Here is a 6,773-nt window from a genome sequence, read left to right on the forward strand (position 1 = left end):
CCTTTCTGACACACCATTTTCTTGTGGTGTTCTTGGAACTGTCTTCTCTCTGCGAATTCCATGCTCTGAACAGTACCTATCAAACTCTTTGCTGCAATATTCACCTCCATTGTCTGATCTAAGACACTTCAATTTCTTTCCTGTCTCAATCTCAACCAAAGCTTTCCATTTCTTGAAATTATCAAATACATCAGATTTATTCTTAATACAATAAATCCAAGTTTTTCTAGTTGCATCATCAATAAAAGTAACATAATAACGAGAGCCACCGAGAGATGATACCTGAGCAGGTCCCCATACATCTGTATGCACAAGCTCTAATTTTTCATTCTTCTTTTCTTTCCCAACTCTGAGAAATCTGACTCTCTTCTGTTTTCCATAAATGCAATTCTCACAGAAGTCCAAATCAACATTCTTCAAACCTGGCAACAAATTCCTTGAGTGAAGAATCTTCATCCCCTTTTCACTCATGTGTCTGAGCCTATGATGCCATAATGCTGCATCTGCTCCTTTGGAAGTTAAAGCATTAACAGAGTTAGAAATACCATTGCATAAATACAATGTACCAACCTTTTCACCTTTTACTATTACCAAGGCTCCTTTGGTGACCTTCCAAGCTTTATCTGTGAAAGTTGTCACACAACCTTCACCGCCTAACTTCCCTGTTGAAATCAGATTTTTCTTTAGATCTGGAACATGCCTTACCTCCTTTAATAGCCATTGGTTTCCATTCTGTTGTTTTACAAGAACCTTACCCATTCCAACGATTTTACAGGGTTTATCATCACCCAGACGAACTTGTCCAAAATCTCCTTGAACATAGTCATGAAAGTATTTCTTATCAGGTGTGGCATGGAATGAAGCCCCTGAATCTACCACCCAGGAATCAGTAATATTTTCGAAAGAAAGAATCAAAGCATCTTGTAACACCTCACCTGTCACATTTGCTTCATGATTGTTTTCTTGCCGTGCATCTCCTTCTTTTCCCTTCTGAGATCTACAATCTTTCTTTAGGTGTCCTTTCTTTCCACATTTCCAACACACTATCCCCGATCTAGACTTGGATCTGCCTTTCCTTGATTTACTGCGATATCCTGAGCTCTTTCCTCTTTCCATTTTTCTTCCTCTAGACTCTGCACTCAAAGCATTTCCCGATGTCTCACCGGAGCTTTTCCGTTGCATTTCCTCGCTAAGGATAGCACCGACAACGTCATCAAACTTTAAAGTACTAGATCCAAAAACGGAGTTACTAATGGCCATTACCAAACCATTCCAACTTTCTGGTAATGAGCACAAGAATAACAGAGCTCTAACTTCGTCATCAAAGTTTACCCCTACAGAACTTCACTGACTTGTAACTGTATTAAAATCATTTAAATGGTCTGCAACAGATCCACCTTCCGACATCTTCATATTAAATAACCGTTTCATAAGAAATACCTTGTTTGAGGCCGAGGGTTTTTCATATAGTTTCGACAACGTCTGAATCAAACCCTCTGTCGTGGTTTCCTTCGAAATGTTGAAGGTGACTGACGCAGCAAGGCACAACCGCATTGTTCTGAGTGCCTTTCTATCGAGAAGGTTCCATTCTTCGTCTGTCATACCCGTCGACATCTTTGATTTTCCGCCCAATGGTAGGTATAGATCTTTCTGATACAGATAATCTTCCATCTGCATCTTCCACAGCGAGAAGTTTTGGCCGTTAAATTTCTCGAACCTAAACTTACCATCTTCCTCCATTGCTCCCACTCGAACCAGGAACCCTTCTTTCTTGCGAGTTTATCAGCCAAATAGACCTTCGACTCTGATACCAGTTGTTAGAAAATTATATATTATGGAGCAATGGAACACATAAAATATTGCATAAATATAAACACAGAAAGCGCATAAAACAAGAGAGACACAGATATACGTGGTTCACCCAATTTGGGCTACGTCCACCCCGAACAGCCAGTCCTTCCTTTCTATTATCCAACAAAATGAAGAGACACAACCTACAGCAGATCCGCTGTAATATCCTCTGTTTTCTCTCACAGTCTCACCTCTCTATTTCCTGCTCACAGAATACACATCTATCACACAGCCTCAAATACAATGCCCTCATACAAAGAGAGGGGTTTCCTTCTAGGGCAAAAAACCCTAAAGTAAACATAAGTTCTACCGTCAGATCATCCGCCTAATGAACGGCCCAGATTGACTGGAAATTACTATACTTTTACAAGGCAATTTTACACCTGTTTTTAGCTTCGGGGGCGCTGCAGCAAATATTTTACGGGCGGCGTTGCCGCCCCCATTCCGAACTGGGGTCCAATGTGGTGATACCTTTGAATATAGAAGATAATTAGGCTCCACACCCAACACCGTCTTTATCCTTTTACCTTGCTGCAATCAAGTCTTACTATGTACTATCACATCACCCTGCTGTTAATTATATAAACTATGCAACTATTACCTTGTCAAGCTAATATCGAGCATGTTTCCCTGCAACATCTCACACATGTCAGTCTCACGTTCCAAAGATCAAGACATCATGTATATTAACGGGAATCTACGTTTACCAAGTCTAACAACCATGTCATATTCAACAATCAACTTACATTCATCAGTAATAATAATGCTACAACTATCACCTAATTAGACTCAAGTACATACAGTTGTCTCAACACATATGTATTAGTACAACCATCTTAAAACAAGATCATTTCAGAAAGAAATCTTATAGACACATACTTATATCATTTAAGTAATCAAACATTCAGACAACATATAGATGACATACTAGACACCAAACACTCGAGCACCAAATAAACGACATAGTCAAACATTCAAACACTAAATAGATGACATAAGAAGGCTCACACCTTAATGTATCTCAGGGGAGGTTATCTTGTCTACACAATCAATTTAGACTAGCATGATATAACTTCATAACAAATCAACTCAAACAAAAATAAGATCATGATATCCATAATAGTCACTAACTAACATCTTCACATCATAAACTCATAAATAATTATCATTCATACATAAGAAACACATATGCACAACCAGTCTAGATTAGTATGACATAATATCACAACATATTAACTCATACCTGAATGTCATAACCCTAACCATCAAGTTACTAGCATATAACAACAACAACATATAGCCTAATCATCAAACTAACTATCATATAACAACAACAAGTTGACCTATCAAGTTATCTAACATAAAGCAACAATAGTAATGCATAAAACCACATGTTACTATCATTCACGACTATCCAACACATGTGCATATGACTACACTAATCAAATAGAATCTATCATGTATGTAACCATAAGATCAATAGAATGAAGGACATACACATAACCATAATGCATATAAAAATCCTTAACCTACATACCTGCATTCCCAACATACAAAACTATATGACGACATGCTCTTGCCTCAAGTTCCAATGCTACAACTTCACTTTGATGGTTTGCATCTCCTGCTCTATCTCAGTCAACATATTAGCATCATAACATACCAATATCATCATGATGACCTAATTGCATACAATAATTTCACAATGCATGTCTGACCTACCATACATGCATAACCATAACCATGACAATGCATGCATAAAAACATATAGACATTAACATGCATAACAAATGCATATGAAACCATACACTCATGGTGACACATTCCACAACAACACCATCATGGCGACATCACTACAACCATAATCAAAACCATGCAAATGAAACAAGCACATGGACTACAAGCATAAGGAACACATATGCAACCGATATGAATGCATGACCAACACACTGCTCATCCAGTTAGAGGGGTGAACCATGTTCTGATACCACTCTGTAACACCCTCCTCCCACATCTACCCAAGTAATCAACGAATTGGGGTAAACATGTGGAGAGAAGTTTGTTAGGTCCCTATACTACTAGTGTAACCCCTTATTTTTATTAGTACAACCCCCGTATTATATTTTTGTGCCCATGTAGTCCCCATATTGTTATTATTGTGCCCCATAGAAGCCCACTATTGTTATTATTATGTCGTTACATTATTATTGTTAGGTCGGCTCTAATTATATTATGACCCCTTAGACTTCTATATATAGAAAGGAGGCCTTTTCATTTGTATCATCAAAGAATTGTTCATTTGTGTAATTTAAAGGAGGTTACACACTTGAAGAGGCTGAATTCTAAGGCGTTGATCTATCTTTTTGTGAGCTGGTTTCATAACATTTGGTATCAGAGCTTTGGATTATAGGGTTTTGCTACTCCAAACAGGTAATCGTGGAATTTTCACTATAACCTTTTTTTGCGACATTTCAAAAGCTAAAACCAAAAACCCATTTGAGTTGAAATCATTCTTAACTTCAGGTCCAAATTTCAGAGCTTGTCTCACTATATTTCCAGATATATGATATGAGGAAGTTAGGGTTTTTTTTGACTCCTAAATTACATTCCAAACAGATGACCTAGGAAAATCATCATAAATTTTGTTCTGAGCATCAGATTGAAATTTCATAAGAAGTTTCAGAAATTGGACGGCCTGTAGTTTTCTTTATATCAATTTCAAGTACTAATGTCGAAACAATAACATGTGGCACTTCATACAAGTTCACTCTACTGAGTTAGTCTATAATCAGGTCACCATGGTATATTTGGCATAACTCTTCCTTGGAGAATCCAATCTTGATCAGACTTGCAAGGTTAGAAAGAGGACTCAAAGGGATACTGAAGAACGTGATTTCAAACATTCAAGATCTATAGTTACAGAGATACAACAGATTCAATATCAAGCTCTTACAAAGTGAAAAAAAGGTGTGTAGTTTTTTTTTAATTTTGCATAAGATTGGTTTGAAAAATTAGTTTGAAGGAATTCAAAGGGAATAGTGAAGAATTATTAGCATTAATTGATGCCCTGAAGAAAGAAAATGGAAACACCTAGTAAGCAACCTGAAAGCTCTAACATGACTCATGAAGAAGAGGAAATGCAACATGATATATCAAAATTACATGACCAAGTACAACAAATTTCACTCTCACAAAAGGTAAGTGAAGCCAAGATGAATGGCGTGGAAGCTAATATGAATGGCGTGCAAGCTAATATGGATGGAATGGAAGCTAATATGAATGGCATGAAAGCTAAGATGAATGGCATGGATGCTAAGATGGAAGAATCGAAGATAAATTTGGATAAGTTGCTACAAGAAATGGTTACTAATGGTGAAGGGTAGTAAAGGAAACTCATGATGAGAACAAAAGAAATGTTAATAAGGATTTAATAGACTCTAATGTTGGATTGAAGAACCACCATGTTCCAAAAATTGATATGCGGAAGTTTGATGGCAAGGATCTCGGAACATAGATACTACAGAAGGTACGTATTGCAACTTTATATTTGGAACCAAATTAGTTTGTATGGTATCGATGGCTTTGCTCTCATAAACAAATTGTCAATTGGGCAATTTTTACGGAAGAAATGATAGCACACTAAGAGGATACAAAAAGCAACACCTTTTTTAGCCAATTGATAAATCTCAAACAAAAGGGTTCAATGATGGAGCACATTGAGGACTTCTAAAAATTGAACATAAGGGTAAAATATATTCCAGAGGAGCATAGGATTGATGTGTTCATAGGGACTTTAAAGGATAATATCCAACATGAGGTTCGCCTTTGGGAACTTGATTTATTGGAGAAGGCATTCAAGTTAGCAAGAAAAAGGGAAAGCAAAATTATGGCAACCAGGAAGCGTACCACTCACAACTATAAATATGGAAGTGTTGTTTCCCTTAGCCTTCCACAACCTACAAGGTTGACACCAAAAAGATTAGAAGAAAAAATAGCAAAAGGTCTTTGTTACAGTTGTGATAGCAAATACACTAAAGGTCATAAGTGTGCTGAGAAGAAATTATTCTACACAGATTGTGAAGAGGAGGAAGAAAAGGAAAAAAAATGTCAAAAGAAGAGAATATACTCCAGCAACAAACCCTAGATAAATAAGAAATGAATCCGACCATATCTTGTAATGCATTGGCTGGAATTACTGATGAGCCCCAAAAATGTACAATTATTTGGGCTCATTCAACTTCCTAATTTGGCTTAGTCCACCATTCTCATTTGTTTATTGCATGTTTTTGATTATTTTTATGTTAATAGAGTGAATTTGGTTAGTCATTATGCCAACAAGTCTAATGGGTGCTTTATGTAGCCTTGTTGGTCAACTTGGAGACAAAATTGAAGGTCTTAATGAGCACTTGGCAGCCAAATTCGTGGGAGAACAAGCTAGAGGATTTGTAGGAAGGTGTCCCCCTCATTTATGGACCCTTACCTCGAATTCTCCACCATCAGCTTGGAGTTCAAAGGCCACCAAATCAATGAGCTCAAGGGCAGCCAAGCAAGTCAAGTTGGACTGCTGTTAACTACAAGTCTTGGGCAGCCAAGTCCCTAACTTTTAGGAGGACTGTTGGGTCCTCAAATTGTATAAATAAGAGGGCTTGGGGCCTCATTTTGGTTAGCTAGTGGTTAGTCATTTTTTAGCTAGTGGGTAGTCATTTTTGTAGCTAGTTAGTCATTTTGTTTTAGCCATTAGTTAGCTAGCTTGTAGTTCGATTTTTAGGCCATGGATTAGCTTTGCTTTCAGCTCATTCTCAAGCTCTCCTTATGGACAGTTTTGATGTAACTTTTCATTTCTTGATTAATAAAGATGGATCCAGCTTTGCACCAACTCTAAATCTTTCATGGGAGGCTGTAGCTCTTGGGGTTGGGCCCAT

Source organism: Pinus tabuliformis, chromosome 1_2 (genome assembly GCF_031772625.1).
Source record: "Pinus tabuliformis cultivar Carrire ecotype Pingquan chromosome 1_2, CPIR1, whole genome shotgun sequence".
Taxonomy (NCBI): domain Eukaryota; kingdom Viridiplantae; phylum Streptophyta; class Pinopsida; order Pinales; family Pinaceae; genus Pinus; species Pinus tabuliformis.